The sequence below is a fragment of the Arachis ipaensis genome, chromosome B10 (genome assembly GCF_059453495.1).
Source record: "Arachis ipaensis isolate K30076 ecotype BB chromosome B10, ASM5945349v1, whole genome shotgun sequence".
Classification (NCBI taxonomy): domain Eukaryota; kingdom Viridiplantae; phylum Streptophyta; class Magnoliopsida; order Fabales; family Fabaceae; genus Arachis; species Arachis ipaensis.
This window is the reverse complement of record NC_142435.1, coordinates 66,709,650-66,725,070: the sequence shown is the minus strand read 5'-3', so window position 1 is coordinate 66,725,070 and position 15,421 is coordinate 66,709,650.

The window sequence follows — 15,421 nt, the reverse complement described above, 5'->3', positions numbered from 1 at the left end:
TGCCGAAGATGAGGCCATTACGGCTCGCCTTTATGTGTCCTTCTCGGGATAGCGTCATTTAAAGAACGAAGGTCAGCACAACGTAAAAAAAAAAAAAAAAAAAAAAAAAAAAAAAAAAAAAAAAAAAAAAAAAAAAAAAAAACTCAGAGAAATAACCGAAAAAAAAACAGGAGGAGCCTGCCGAAGATGAGGCCATTACGGCTCGCCTTTATGTGTCCTTCTCGGGATAGCGTAATTTAAAGAACGAAGGTCAGCACAACGTAAAGAAAAAAAAAACTCTGAGAAATAACCGAAAAAAAAAACGGAGGAGCCTGCCGAAGATGAGGCCATTACGGCTCGCCTTTATGTGTCCTTCTCGGGATAACGTCATTTAAAGAACGAAGGTCAGCACAACGTAAATAAAAAAAAAAAAAACTCAGAGAAATAACCGAAAAAAAAAAAAAACCGAAGGAGCCTGCCGAAGATGAGGCCATTACGGCTCGCCTTTATGTGTCCTTCTCGGGATAGCGTCATTTAAAGAACGAAGGTCAGCACAACGTAAAGAAAAAAAAAACTCTGAGAAATAACCGAAAAAAAAACCGGAGGAGCCTGCCGAAGATGAGGCCATTACGGCTCGCCTTTATGTGTCCTTCTCGGGATAGCGTCATTTAAAGAACGAAGGTCAGCACAACGTAAAAAAAAAAAAAAAAAAAAAAAAACTCAGAGAAATAACCGAAAAAAGAAACCGGAGGAGCCTGCCGAAGATGAGGCCATTACGGCTCGCCTTTATGTGTCCTTCTCGGGATAGCGTCATTTAAAGAACGAAGGTCAGCACAACGTAAAAAAAAAAAAAAAAAAAAAAAAAAAAAAAAAAAAAAAAAAAACTCAGAGAAATAACCGAAAAAAAAACCGGAGGAGCCTGCCGAAGATGAGGCCATTACGGCTCGCCTTTATGTGTCCTTCTCGGGATAGCGTCATTTAAAGAACGAAGGTCAGCACAACGTAAAAATAAAAAAAAAAAAAAAAACTCAGAGAAATAACCGAAAAAAAAAACCGGAGGAGCCTGCCGAAGATGAGGCCATTACGGCTCGCCTTTATGTGTCCTTCTCGGGATAGCGTCATTTAAAGAACGAAGGTCAGCACAACGTAAAAAAAAAAAAAAAAAAAAAAAAAAAAAAAAAAAAAAAAAAAAAAAAAAAAAAAAAAAAAAAAAAAAAAAAAAAAAAAAAAAAACTCAGAGAAATAACCGAAAAAAAAACAGGAGGAGCCTGCCGAAGATGAGGCCATTACGGCTCGCCTTTATGTGTCCTTCTCGGGATAGCGTCATTTAAAGAACGAAGGTCAGCACAACGTAAAGAAAAAAAAACTCTGAGAAATAACCGAAAAAAAAAACGGAGGAGCCTGCCGAAGATGAGGCCATTACGGCTCGCCTTTACGTGTCCTTCTCGGGATAACGTCATTTAAAGAACGAAGGTCAGCACAACGTAAATAAAAAAAAAAAAAACTCAGAGAAATAACCGAAAAAAAAAAAAAACCGAAGGAGCCTGCCGAAGATGAGGCCATTACGGCTCGCCTTTATGTGTCCTTCTCGGGATAGCGTCATTTAAAGAACGAAGGTCAGCACAACGTAAAGAAAAAAAAAACTCTGAGAAATAACCGAAAAAAAAACCGGAGGAGCCTGCCGAAGATGAGGCCATTACGGCTCGCCTTTATGTGTCCTTCTCGGGATAGCGTCATTTAAAGAACGAAGGTCAGCCCAACGTAAAGAAAAAAAAAACTCTGAGAAATAACCGAAAAAAAAAATGGAGGAGCCTGCCGAAGATGAGGCCATTACGGCTCGCCTTTATGTGTCCTTCTCGGGATAGCGTCATTTAAAGAACAAAGGTCAGCACAACGTAATATAAAAAAAAAAAAAAAACTCTGAGAAAAAACCGAAAAAAATACCGGAGGAGCCTGCCGAAGATGACGCCATTACAGCTCGCCTTTATGTGTCCTTCTCGGGATAGCGTCATTTAAAGAACGAAGGTCAGCACAACGTTAAAAAAAAAAAAAAAAAAAAAAAAAAAAAAAACCTCTGAGAAATAACCGGAAAAGAAAAACCGGAGGAGCCTGCCAAAGATGAGGCCATTACGGCTCGCCTTTAGGTGTCCTTCTCGGGATAGCGTCATTTAAAGAACGAAGGTCAGCACAACGTAAAAAAAAAAAAAAAAAAAAAACCTCTGAGAAATAACCGAAAAAAAAAACCGGAGGAGCCTGCCAAAGATGAGGCCATTACGGCTCGCCTTTAGGTGTCCTTCTCGGGATAGCGTCATTTAAAAAACGAAGGTCAGCACAACGTAAAAAAAAAAAAAAAAAAAAAAACCTCAGAGAAATAACCGAAAAAAAAAAACCGGAGGAGCCTGCCAAAGATGAGGCCATTACGGCTCGCCTTTAGGTGTCCTTCTCGGGATAGCGTCATTTAAAGAACGAAGGTCAGCACAACGTAAAAAAAAAAAAAAAAAAAAAAAAAAAAAAAAAAAAAAAAAAACCTCTGAGAAATAACCGGAAATAAAAAACCGGAGGAGCCTGCCAAAGATGAGGCCATTACGGCTCGCCTTTAGGTGTCCTTCTCGGGATAGCGTCATTTAAAGAACGAAGGTCAGCACAACGTAAAAAAAAAAATAAAAAAAATAAAAAAAAAATAAAAATAAAAAAATAAAAAACTCTGAGAAAAAACCGAAAAAAAAACCGGAGGAGCCTGCCGAAGATGAGGCCATTACAGCTCGCCTTTATGTGTCCTTCTCGGGATAGCGTCATTTAAAGAACGAAGGTCAGCACAACGTTAAAAAAAAAAAAAAAAAAAAAACCTCTGAGAAATAACCGGAAAAAAAAAACCGGAGGAGCCTGCCAAAGATGAGGCCATTACGGCTCGCCTTTAGGTGTCCTTCTTGGGATAGCGTCATTTAAAGAACGAAGGTCAGCACAACGTAAAAAAAAAATAAAAATAAAAAAAAAATAAAAATAAAAAAATAAAAAACTCTGAGAAAAAACTGAAAAAAAAACCGGAGGAGCCTGCCGAAGATGAGGCCATTACAGCTCGCCTTTATGTGTCCTTCTCGGAATAGCGTCATTTAAAGAACGAAGGTCAGCACAACGTATATATATATATAAAAAAAAAACTCAGAGAAATAACCGAAAAAAAAACCAGAGGAGCCTGCCGAAGATGAGGCCATTACGGCTCGCCTTTATGTGTCCTTCTCGGGATAGCGTCATTTAAAGAACGAAGGTCAGCACAACGTAAAAATAAAAAAAAAAAAAAAACTCAGAGAAATAACCGAAAAAAAAAACCGGAGGAGCCTGCCGAAGATGAGGCCATTACGGCTCGCCTTTATGTGTCCTTCTCGGGATAGCGTCATTTAAAGAACGAAGGTCAGCACAACGTAAAAAAAAAAAAAAAAAAAAAAAAAAAAAAAAAAAAAAAAAAAAAAAAAAAAAAAAAAAAAAAAAAAAAAAAAAAACTCAGAGAAATAACCGAAAAAAAAACAGGAGGAGCCTGCCGAAGATGAGGCCATTACGGCTCGCCTTTATGTGTCCTTCTCGGGATAGCGTCATTTAAAGAACGAAGGTCAGCACAACGTAAAGAAAAAAAAACTCTGAGAAATAACCGAAAAAAAAAACGGAGGAGCCTGCCGAAGATGAGGCCATTACGGCTCGCCTTTACGTGTCCTTCTCGGGATAACGTCATTTAAAGAACGAAGGTCAGCACAACGTAAATAAAAAAAAAAAAAACTCAGAGAAATAACCGAAAAAAAAAAAAAACCGAAGGAGCCTGCCGAAGATGAGGCCATTACGGCTCGCCTTTATGTGTCCTTCTCGGGATAGCGTCATTTAAAGAACGAAGGTCAGCACAACGTAAAGAAAAAAAAAACTCTGAGAAATAACCGAAAAAAAAACCGGAGGAGCCTGCCGAAGATGAGGCCATTACGGCTCGCCTTTATGTGTCCTTCTCGGGATAGCGTCATTTAAAGAACGAAGGTCAGCCCAACGTAAAGAAAAAAAAAACTCTGAGAAATAACCGAAAAAAAAAATGGAGGAGCCTGCCGAAGATGAGGCCATTACGGCTCGCCTTTATGTGTCCTTCTCGGGATAGCGTCATTTAAAGAACAAAGGTCAGCACAACGTAATATAAAAAAAAAAAAAAAACTCTGAGAAAAAACCGAAAAAAATACCGGAGGAGCCTGCCGAAGATGACGCCATTACAGCTCGCCTTTATGTGTCCTTCTCGGGATAGCGTCATTTAAAGAACGAAGGTCAGCACAACGTTAAAAAAAAAAAAAAAAAAAAAAAAAAAAAAAAACCTCTGAGAAATAACCGGAAAAGAAAAACCGGAGGAGCCTGCCAAAGATGAGGCCATTACGGCTCGCCTTTAGGTGTCCTTCTCGGGATAGCGTCATTTAAAGAACGAAGGTCAGCACAACGTAAAAAAAAAAAAAAAAAAAAAACCTCTGAGAAATAACCGAAAAAAAAAACCGGAGGAGCCTGCCAAAGATGAGGCCATTACGGCTCGCCTTTAGGTGTCCTTCTCGGGATAGCGTCATTTAAAAAACGAAGGTCAGCACAACGTAAAAAAAAAAAAAAAAAAAAAAACCTCAGAGAAATAACCGAAAAAAAAAAACCGGAGGAGCCTGCCAAAGATGAGGCCATTACGGCTCGCCTTTAGGTGTCCTTCTCGGGATAGCGTCATTTAAAGAACGAAGGTCAGCACAACGTAAAAAAAAAAAAAAAAAAAAAAAAAAAAAAAAAAAAAAAAAAAAAAAAAAAAAAAAAAACCTCTGAGAAATAACCGGAAATAAAAAACCGGAGGAGCCTGCCAAAGATGAGGCCATTACGGCTCGCCTTTAGGTGTCCTTCTCGGGATAGCGTCATTTAAAGAACGAAGGTCAGCACAACGTAAAAAAAAAAATAAAAAAAATAAAAAAAAAATAAAAATAAAAAAATAAAAAACTCTGAGAAAAAACCGAAAAAAAAACCGGAGGAGCCTGCCGAAGATGAGGCCATTACAGCTCGCCTTTATGTGTCCTTCTCGGGATAGCGTCATTTAAAGAACGAAGGTCAGCACAACGTTAAAAAAAAAAAAAAAAAAAACCTCTGAGAAATAACCGGAAAAAAAAAACCGGAGGAGCCTGCCAAAGATGAGGCCATTACGGCTCGCCTTTAGGTGTCCTTCTTGGGATAGCGTCATTTAAAGAACGAAGGTCAGCACAACGTAAAAAAAAAATAAAAATAAAAAAAAAATAAAAATAAAAAAATAAAAAACTCTGAGAAAAAACTGAAAAAAAAACCGGAGGAGCCTGCCGAAGATGAGGCCATTACAGCTCGCCTTTATGTGTCCTTCTCGGAATAGCGTCATTTAAAGAACGAAGGTCAGCACAACGTATATATATATATAAAAAAAAAACTCAGAGAAATAACCGAAAAAAAAACCAGAGGAGCCTGCCGAAGATGAGGCCATTACGGCTCGCCTTTATGTGTCCTTCTCGGGATAGCGTCATTTAAAGAACGAAGGTCAGCATAACGTAAATAAAAAAAAAAAAAAACTCAGAGAAATAACCGAAAAAAAAAAACCGAAGGAGCCTGCCGAAGATGAGGCCATTACGGCTCGCCTTTATGTGTCCTTCTCGGGATAGCGTCATTTAAAGAACGAAGGTCAGCACAACGTAAAGAAAAAAAAAACTCTGAGAAATAACCGAAAAAAAAAACCGGAGGAGCCTGCCGAAGATGAGGCCATTACGGCTCGCCTTTATGTGTCCTTCTCGGGATAGCGTCATTTAAAGAACGAAGGTCAGCACAACGTAAAAAAAAAAAAAAAAAAAAAACTCAGAGAAATAACCGAAAAAAGAAACCGGAGGAGCCTGCCGAAGATGAGGCCATTACGGCTCGCCTTTATGTGTCCTTCTCGGGATAGCGTCATTTAAAGAACGAAGGTCAGCAAAACGTAAAAAAAAAAAAAAAAAAAAAAAAAAAAAAAAAAAAAAAAAAAAAAAAAACTCAGACAAAATAACCGAAAAAAAAACCGGAGGAGCCTGCCGAAGATGAGGCCATTACGGCTCGCCTTTATGTGTCCTTCTCGGGATAGCGTCATTTAAAGAACGAAGGTCAGCACAACGTAAAAATAAAAAAAAAAAAAAAAAAACTCAGAGAAATAACCGAAAAAAAAAACCGGAGGAGCCTGCCGAAGATGAGGCCATTACGGCTCGCCTTTATGTGTCCTTCTCGGGATAGCGTCATTTAAAGAACGAAGGTCAGCACAACGTAAAAAAAAATAAAAAAAAAAAAAAACTCAGAGAAATAACCGAAAAAAAAAACAGGAGGAGCCTGCCGAAGATGAGGCCATTACGGCTCGCCTTTATGTGTCCTTCTCGGGATAGCGTCATTTAAAGAACGAAGGTCAGCACAACGTAAAGAAAAAAAAAAACTCTGAGAAATAACCGAAAAAAAAAACGGAGGAGCCTGCCGAAGATGAGGCCATTACGGCTCGCCTTTATGTGTCCTTCTCGGGATAACGTCATTTAAAGAACGAAGGTCAGCACAACGTAAATAAAAAAAAAAAAAAACTCAGAGAAATAACCGAAAAAAAAAAAACCGAAGGAGCCTGCCGAAGATGAGGCCATTACGGCTCGCCTTTATGTGTCCTTCTCGGGATAGCGTCATTTAAAGAACGAAGGTCAGCACAACGTAAAGAAAAAAAAACTCTGAGAAATAACCGAAAAAAAAACCGGAGGAGCCTGCCGAAGATGAGGCCATTACGGCTCGCCTTTATTTGTCCTTCTCGGGATAGCGTCATTTAAAGAACGAAGGTCAGCACAACGTAAAAAAAAAAAAAAAAAAAAAAAAAAAAAAAAAAAAAAAAAAAAAAAAAAAAAAAACTCAGAGAAATAACCGAAAAAAAAAACCGGAGGAGCCTGCCGAAGATGAGGCCATTACGGCTCGCCTTTACGTGTCCTTCTCGGGATAGCGTCATTTAAAGAACGAAGGTCAGCACAACGTAAAGAAAAAAAAAACTCTGAGAAATAACCGAAAAAAAAAACGGAGGAGCCTGCCGAAGATGAGGCCATTACGGCTCGCCTTTATGTGTCCTTCTCGGGATAACGTCATTTAAAGAACGAAGGTCAGCACAACGTAAATAAAAAAAAAAAAAAAAACTCTGAGAAATAACCGAAAAAAAAAACCGGAGGAGCCTGCCAAAGATGAGGCCATTATGGCTCGCCTTTAGGTGTCCTTCTCGGGATAGCGTCATTTAAAGAACGATGGTCAGTACAACGTAAAAAAAAAAAAAAAACTCAGAGAAATAACCGAAAAAAAAAACCGGAGGAGCCTGCCGAAGATGAGGCCATTACGGCTCGCCTTTATGTGTCCTTCTCGGGATAGCGTCATTTAAAGAACGAAGGTCAGCACAACGTAAAAAAAAAAAAAAAAAAAAAAAAAAAAAAAAAAAAAAAAAAAAAAAAAAAAAAAAAAAAAAAAAAAAACTCAGAGAAATAACCGAAAAAAAAAACCGAAGGAGCCTGCCGAAGATGAGGCCATTACGGCTCGCCTTTATGTGTCCTTCTCGGGATAGCGTCATTTAAAGGACGAAGGTCAGCACAACGTAAAGAAAAAAAAAAAAACTCTGAGAAATAACCGAAAAAAAACCGGAGGAGCCTGCCGAAGATGAGGCCATTACGGCTCGCCTTTATGTGTCCTTCTCGGGATAGCGTCATTTAAAGAACGAAGGTCAGCACAACGTAAAGAAAAAAAAAAAAACTCTGACAAATAACCGAAAAAAAAGTCGGAGGAGCCTGCCGAAGATGAGGCCATTACGGCTCGCCTTTATGTGTCCTTCTCGGGATAGCGTCATTTAAAGAACGAAGGTCAGCACAACGTAAATAAAAAAAAAAAAAAAAACTCTGAGAAATAACAAAAAAAAAAACCGGAGGAGCCTGCCGAAGATGAGGCCATTACGGCTCGCCTTTATGTGTCCTTCTCGGGATAGCGTCATTTAAAGAACGAAGGTCAGCACAACGAAAAAAAAAAAAACTCAGAGAAATAACCGAAAAAAAAAACCGGAGGAGCCTGCCGAAGATGAGGCCATTACGGCTCGCCTTTATGTGTCCTTCTCGGGATAGCGTCATTTAAAGAACGATGGTCAGCACAACGTAAAAAAAAAAAAAAAAAAAACTCAGAGAAATAACCGAAAAAAAAAACGGAGGAGCTTGCCGAAGATGAGGCCATTACGGCTCGCCTTTATGTGTCCTTCTCGGGATAACGTCATTTAAAGAACGAAGGTCAGCACAACGTAAATAAAAAAAAAAACTCAGAGAAATAACCGAAAAAAAAAAACCGAAGGAGCCTGCCGAAGATGAGGCCATTACGGCTCGCCTTTATGTGTCCTTCTCGGGATAGCGTCATTTAAAGAACGAAGGTTAGCACAACGTAAAGGAAAAAAAAAACTCTGAGAAATAACCGAAAAAAAAAAACCGGAGGAGCCTGCCGATGATGAGGCCATTACGGCTCGCCTTTATTTGTCCTTCTCGGGATAGCGTCATTTAAACAACGAAGGTCAGCACAACCTAAAAAAAAAAAAAAAAAAACTCTGAGAAATAACCGAAAAAAAAAACGGAGGAGCCTGCCGAAGATGAGGCCATTACGGCTCGCCTTTATGTGTCCTTCTCGGGATAACGTCATTTAAAGAACGAAGGTCAGCACAACGTAAATAAAAAAAAAAAAAACTCAGAGAAATAACCGAAAAAAAAAAAACCGAAGGAGCCTGCCGAAGATGAGGCCATTACGGCTCGCCTTTATGTGTCCTTCTCGGGATAGCGTCATTTAAAGAACGAAGGTCAGCACAACGTAAAGAAAAAAAAACTCTGAGAAATAACCGAAAAAAAAACCGGAGGAGCCTGCCGAAGATGAGGCCATTACGGCTCGCCTTTATTTGTCCTTCTCGGGATAGCGTCATTTAAAGAACGAAGGTCAGCACAACGTAAAAAAAAAAAAAAAAAAAAAAAAAAAAAAAAAAAAAAAAAAAAAAAAAAAAAAAAAAAAAAAAAAAAAACTCAGAGAAATAACCGAAAAAAAAAACCGGAGGAGCCTGCCGAAGATGAGGCCATTACGGCTCGCCTTTATGTGTCCTTCTCGGGATAGCGTCATTTAAAGAACGAAGGTCAGCACAACGTAAAGAAAAAAAAAACTCTGAGAAATAACCGAAAAAAAAAACGGAGGAGCCTGCCGAAGATGAGGCCATTACGGCTCGCCTTTATGTGTCCTTCTCGGGATAACGTCATTTAAAGAACGAAGGTCAGCACAACGTAAATAAAAAAAAAAAAAAACCTCTGAGAAATAACCGAAAAAAAAAACCGGAGGAGCCTGCCAAAGATGAGGCCATTATGGCTCGCCTTTAGGTGTCCTTCTCGGGATAGCGTCATTTAAAGAACGATGGTCAGTACAACGTAAAAAAAAAAAAAAAACTCAGAGAAATAACCGAAAAAAAAAACCGGAGGAGCCTGCCGAAGATGAGGCCATTACGGCTCGCCTTTATGTGTCCTTCTCGGGATAGCGTCATTTAAAGAACGAAGGTCAGCACAACGTAAAAAAAAAAAAAAAAAAAAAAAAAAAAAAAAAAAAAAAAAAAAAAAAAAAAAAAAAAAAAAAACTCAGAGAAATAACCGAAAAAAAAAACCGAAGGAGCCTGCCGAAGATGAGGCCATTACGGCTCGCCTTGATGTGTCCTTCTCGGGATAGCGTCATTTAAAGGACGAAGGTCAGCACAACGTAAAGAAAAAAAAAAAAACTCTGAGAAATAACCGAAAAAAAACCGGAGGAGCCTGCCGAAGATGAGGCCATTACGGCTCGCCTTTATGTGTCCTTCTCGGGATAGCGTCATTTAAAGAACGAAGGTCAGCACAACGTAAAGAAAAAAAAAAACTCTGACAAATAACCGAAAAAAAAGTCGGAGGAGCCTGCCGAAGATGAGGCCATTACGGCTCGCCTTTATGTGTCCTTCTCGGGATAGCGTCATTTAAAGAACGAAGGTCAGCACAACGTAAATAAAAAAAAAAAAAAACTCTGAGAAATAACAAAAAAAAAAAACCGGAGGAGCCTGCCGAAGATGAGGCCATTACGGCTCGCCTTTATGTGTCCTTCTCGGGATAGCGTCATTTAAAGAACGAAGGTCAGCACAACGAAAAAAAAAAAAACTCAGAGAAATAACCGAAAAAAAAAACCGGAGGAGCCTGCCGAAGATGAGGCCATTACGGCTCGCCTTTATGTGTCCTTCTCGGGATAGCGTCATTTAAAGAACGATGGTCAGCACAACGTAAAAAAAAAAAAAAAAAAACTCAGAGAAATAACCGAAAAAAAAAACGGAGGAGCTTGCCGAAGATGAGGCCATTACGGCTCGCCTTTATGTGTCCTTCTCGGGATAACGTCATTTAAAGAACGAAGGTCAGCACAACGTAAATAAAAAAAAAAACTCAGAGAAATAACCGAAAAAAAAAAACCGAAGGAGCCTGCCGAAGATGAGGCCATTACGGCTCGCCTTTATGTGTCCTTCTCGGGATAGCGTCATTTAAAGAACGAAGGTCAGCACAACCTAAAAAAAAAAAAAAAAAAACTCAGAGAAATAACCGAAAAAAAAACCGGAGGAGCCTGCCGAAGATGAGGCCATTACGGCTCGCCTTTATGTGTCCTTCTCGGGATAGCGTCATTTAAAGAACGAAGGTCAGCACAACGTAAAAAAAAAATAAAAAAAAAATAAAAAAATAATAAAAAAAAAAACTCAGAGAAATAACCGAAAAAAAAAACCGGAGGAGCTTGCCGAAGATGAGGCCATTACGGCTCGCCTTTATGTGTCCTTCTCGGGATAGCGTCATTTAAAGAACGTAGGTCAGCACAATATAAAAAAAAAAAAAAAAAACACCTCAGAGAAATAACCGAAAAAAAAATCGGAGGAGCCTGCCGAAGATGAGGCCATTACGGCTCGCCTTTATGTGTCCTTCTCGGGATAGCGTCATTTAAAGAACGAAGGTCAGCACAACGTAAAAAAAAAAAAAAAAAAAAAAAAAAAAAAAAAAAAAAAAAAAAAAAAAAAAAAAAAAAAAAAAAACTCTGAGAAAAAACCGAAAAAAAAACCGGAGGAGCCTGCCGAAGATGAGGCCATTACAGCTCGCCTTTATGTGTCCTTCTCGGGATAGCGTCATTTAAAGAACGAAGGTCAGCACAACGTATATATAAAAAAAAAAAAAAAAAAACTCAGAGAAATAACCGAAAAAAAAAACCGGAGGAGCCTGCCGAAGATGAGGCCATTACGGCTCGCCTTTATGTGTCCTTCTCGGGATAGCGTCATTTAAAGAACGAAGGTCAGCACAACGTAAAAATAAAAAAAAAAAAACTCAGAGAAATAACCGAAAAAAAAAAACGGAGGAGCCTGCCGAAGATGAGGCCATTACGGCTCGCCTTTATGTGTCCTTCTCGGGATAACGTCATTTAAAGAACGAAGGTCAGCACAACGTAAATAAAAAAAAAAAAACTCAGAGAAATAACCGAAAAAAAAAAAAACCGAAGGAGCCTGCCGAAGATGAGGCCATTACGGCTCGCCTTTATGTGTCCTTCTCGGGATAGCGTCATTTAAAGAACGAAGGTCAGCACAACGTAAAGAAAAAAAAAACTCTGAGAAATAACCGAAAAAAAAACCGGAGGAGCCTGCCGAAGATGAGGCCATTACGGCTCGCCTTTATGTGTCCTTCTCGGGATAGCGTCATTTAAAGAACGAAGGTCAGCACAACGTAAAAAAAAAAATAAAAAAAAAATAAAAAAATAATAAAAAAAAAAAAACTCAGAGAAATAACCGAAAAAAAAAACCGGAGGAGCTTGCCGAAGATGAGGCCATTACGGCTCGCCTTTATGTGTCCTTCTCGGGATAGCGTCATTTAAAGAACGTAGGTCAGCACAATATAAAAAAAAAAAAAAAAACCTCAGAGAAATAACCGAAAAAAAAATCGGAGGAGCCTGCCGAAGATGAGGCCATTACGGCTCGCCTTTATGTGTCCTTCTCGGGATAGCGTCATTTAAAGAACGAAGGTCAGCACAACGTAAAAAAAAAAAAAAAAAAAAAAAAAAAAAAAAAAAACTCAGAGAAATAACCGAAAAAAAAAACCGGAGGAGCCTGCCGAAGATGAGGCCATTACGGCTCGCCTTTATGTGTCCTTCTCGGGATAGCGTCATTTAAAGAACGATGGTCAGCACAACGTAAAAAAAAAAAAAAAAAAACTCAGAGAAATAACCGAAAAAAAAAACGGAGGAGCTTGCCGAAGATGAGGCCATTACGGCTCGCCTTTATGTGTCCTTCTCGGGATAACGTCATTTAAAGAACGAAGGTCAGCACAACGTAAATAAAAAAAAAAACTCAGAGAAATAACCGAAAAAAAAAACCGGAGGAGCCTGCCGAAGATGAGGCCATTACGGCTCGCCTTTATGTGTCCTTCTCGGGATAGCGTCATTTAAAGAACGAAGGTCAGCACAACGTAAAAATAAAAAAAAAAAAACTCAGAGAAATAACCGAAAAAAAAAAACGGAGGAGTCTGCCGAAGATGAGGCCATTACGGCTCGCCTTTATGTGTCCTTCTCGGGATAACGTCATTTAAAGAACGAAGGTCAGCACAACGTAAATAAAAAAAAAAAAAACTCAGAGAAATAACCGAAAAAAAAAAAAACCGAAGGAGCCTGCCGAAGATGAGGCCATTACGGCTCGCCTTTATGTGTCCTTCTCGGGATAGCGTCATTTAAAGAACGAAGGTCAGCACAACGTAAAGAAAAAAAAAACTCTGAGAAATAACCGAAAAAAAAACCGGAGGAGCCTGCCGAAGATGAGGCCATTACGGCTCGCCTTTATGTGTCCTTCTCGGGATAGCATCATTTAAAGAACGAAGGTCAGCCCAACGTAAAGAAAAAAAAAACTCTGAGAAATAACCGAAAAAAAAATGGAGGAGCCTGCCGAAGATGAGGCCATTACGGCTCGCCTTTATGTGTCCTTCTCGGGATAGCGTCATTTAAAGAACAAAGGTCAGCACAACGTAATATAAAAAAAAAAAACTCTGAGAGAAAACCGAAAAAAAAACCGGAGGAGCCTGCCGAAGATGACGCCATTACAGCTCGCCTTTATGTGTCCTTCTCGGGATAGCGTCATTTAAAGAACGAAGGTCAGCACAACGTAAAAAAAAAAAAAAAAAAAAAAAAAAAAAAAAAAAAAAAAAAAAAAAAAAAAAAAAAAAAACCTCTGAGAAATAACCGGAAAAGAAAAACCGGAGGAGCCTGCCAAAGATGAGGCCATTACAGCTCGCCTTTAGGTGTCCTTCTCGGGATAGCGTCATTTAAAGAACGAAGGTCAGCACAACGTAAAAAAAAAAAAAAAAAAAAAAAAAAAAAAAACCTCTGAGAAATAACCAAAAAAAAAAACCGGAGGAGCCTGCCAAAGATGAGGCCATTACGGCTCGCCTTTAGGTGTCCTTCTCGGGATAGCGTCATTTAAAAAACGAAGGTCAGCACAACGTAAAAAAAAAAAAAAAAAAAAAAAAAAACCTCAGAGAAATAACCGAAAAAAAAAACCGGAGGAGCCTGCCAAAGATGAGGCCATTACGGCTCGCCTTTAGGTGTCCTTCTCGGGATAGCGTCATTTAAAGAACGAAGGTAAGCACAACGTAAAAAATAAAAAAAAAAAAAAAAAAAACCTCTGAGAAATAACCGGAAATAAAAAACCGGAGGAGCCTGCCAAAGATGAGGCCATTACGGCTCGCCTTTAGGTGTCCTTCTCGGGATAGCGTCATTTAAAGAACGAAGGTCAGCACAACGTAAAAAAAAAAAATAAAAAAAATAAAAAAAAAATAAAAATAAAAAAATAAAAAACTCTGAGAAAAAACCGAAAAAAAAACCGGAGGAGCCTGCCGAAGATGAGGCCATTACAGCTCGCCTTTATGTGTCCTTCTCGGGATAGCGTCATTTAAAGAACGAAGGTCAGCACAACGTTAAAAAAAAAAAAAAAAAAAAAAAAAAAAAAAAAAAAAACCTCTGAGAAATAACCGGAAAAAAAAAACCGGAGGAGCCTGCCAAAGATGAGGCCATTACGGCTCGCCTTTAGGTGTCCTTCTCGGGATAGCGTCATTTAAAGAACGAAGGTCAGCACAACGTAAAAAAAAAAAATAAAAAAAAATAAAAATAAAAATAAAAAAATAAAAAACTCTGAGAAAAAACCGAAAAAAAAACCGGAGGAGCCTGCCGAAGATGAGGCCATTACAGCTCGCCTTTATGTGTCCTTCTCGGAATAGCGTCATTTAAAGAACGAAGGTCAGCACAACGTATATATATATATAAAAAAAAAAAACTCAGAGAAATAACCGAAAAAAAAAACCAGAGGAGCCTGCCGAAGATGAGGCCATTACGGCTCGCCTTTATGTGTCCTTCTCGGGATAGCGTCATTTAAAGAACGAAGGTCAGCATAACGTAAATAAAAAAAAAAAAAAACTCAGAGAAATAACCGAAATAAAAAACCGAAGGAGCCTGCCGAAGATGAGGCCATTACGGCTCGCCTTTATGTGTCCTTCTCGGGATAGCGTCATTTAAAGAACGAAGGTCAGCACAACGTAAAGAAAAAAAAAAAACTCTGAGAAATAACCGAAAAAAAAAAACCGGAGGAGCCTGCCGAAGATGAGGCCATTACGGCTCGCCTTTATGTGTCCTTCTCGGGATAGCGTCATTTAAAGAACGAAGGTCAGCACAACGTAAAAAAAAAAAAAAAAAAAAAAAACTCAGAGAAATAACCGAAAAAAGAAACCGGAGGAGCCTGCCGAAGATGAGGCCATTACGGCTCGCCTTTATGTGTCCTTCTCGGGATAGCGTCATTTAAAGAACGAAGGTCAGCACAACGTAAAAATAAAAAAAAAAAAAAAACTCAGAGAAATAACCGAAAAAAAAAAACCGGAGGAGCCTGCCGAAGATGAGGCCATTACGGCTCGCCTTTATGTGTCCTTCTCGGGATAGCGTCATTTAAAGAACGAAGGTCAGCACAACGTAAAAAAAAAAAAAAAAAAAAAAAAAAAAAAAAAAAAAAAAAAAAAAAAAAACTCAGAGAAATAACCGAAAAAAAAAAACAGGAGGAGCCTGCCGAAGATGAGGCCATTACGGCTCGCCTTTATGTGTCCTTCTCGGGATAGCGTCATTTAAAGAACGAAGGTCAGCACAACGTAAAGAAAAAAAAAACTCTGAGAAATAACCGAAAAAAAAAACGGAGGAGCCTGCCGAAGATGAGGCCATTACGGCTCGCCTTTATGTGTCCTTCTCGGGATAACGTCATTTAAAGAACGAAGGTCAGCACAACGTAAATAAAAAAAAAAAAAACTCAGAGAAATAACCGAAAAAAAAAAAACCGAAGGAG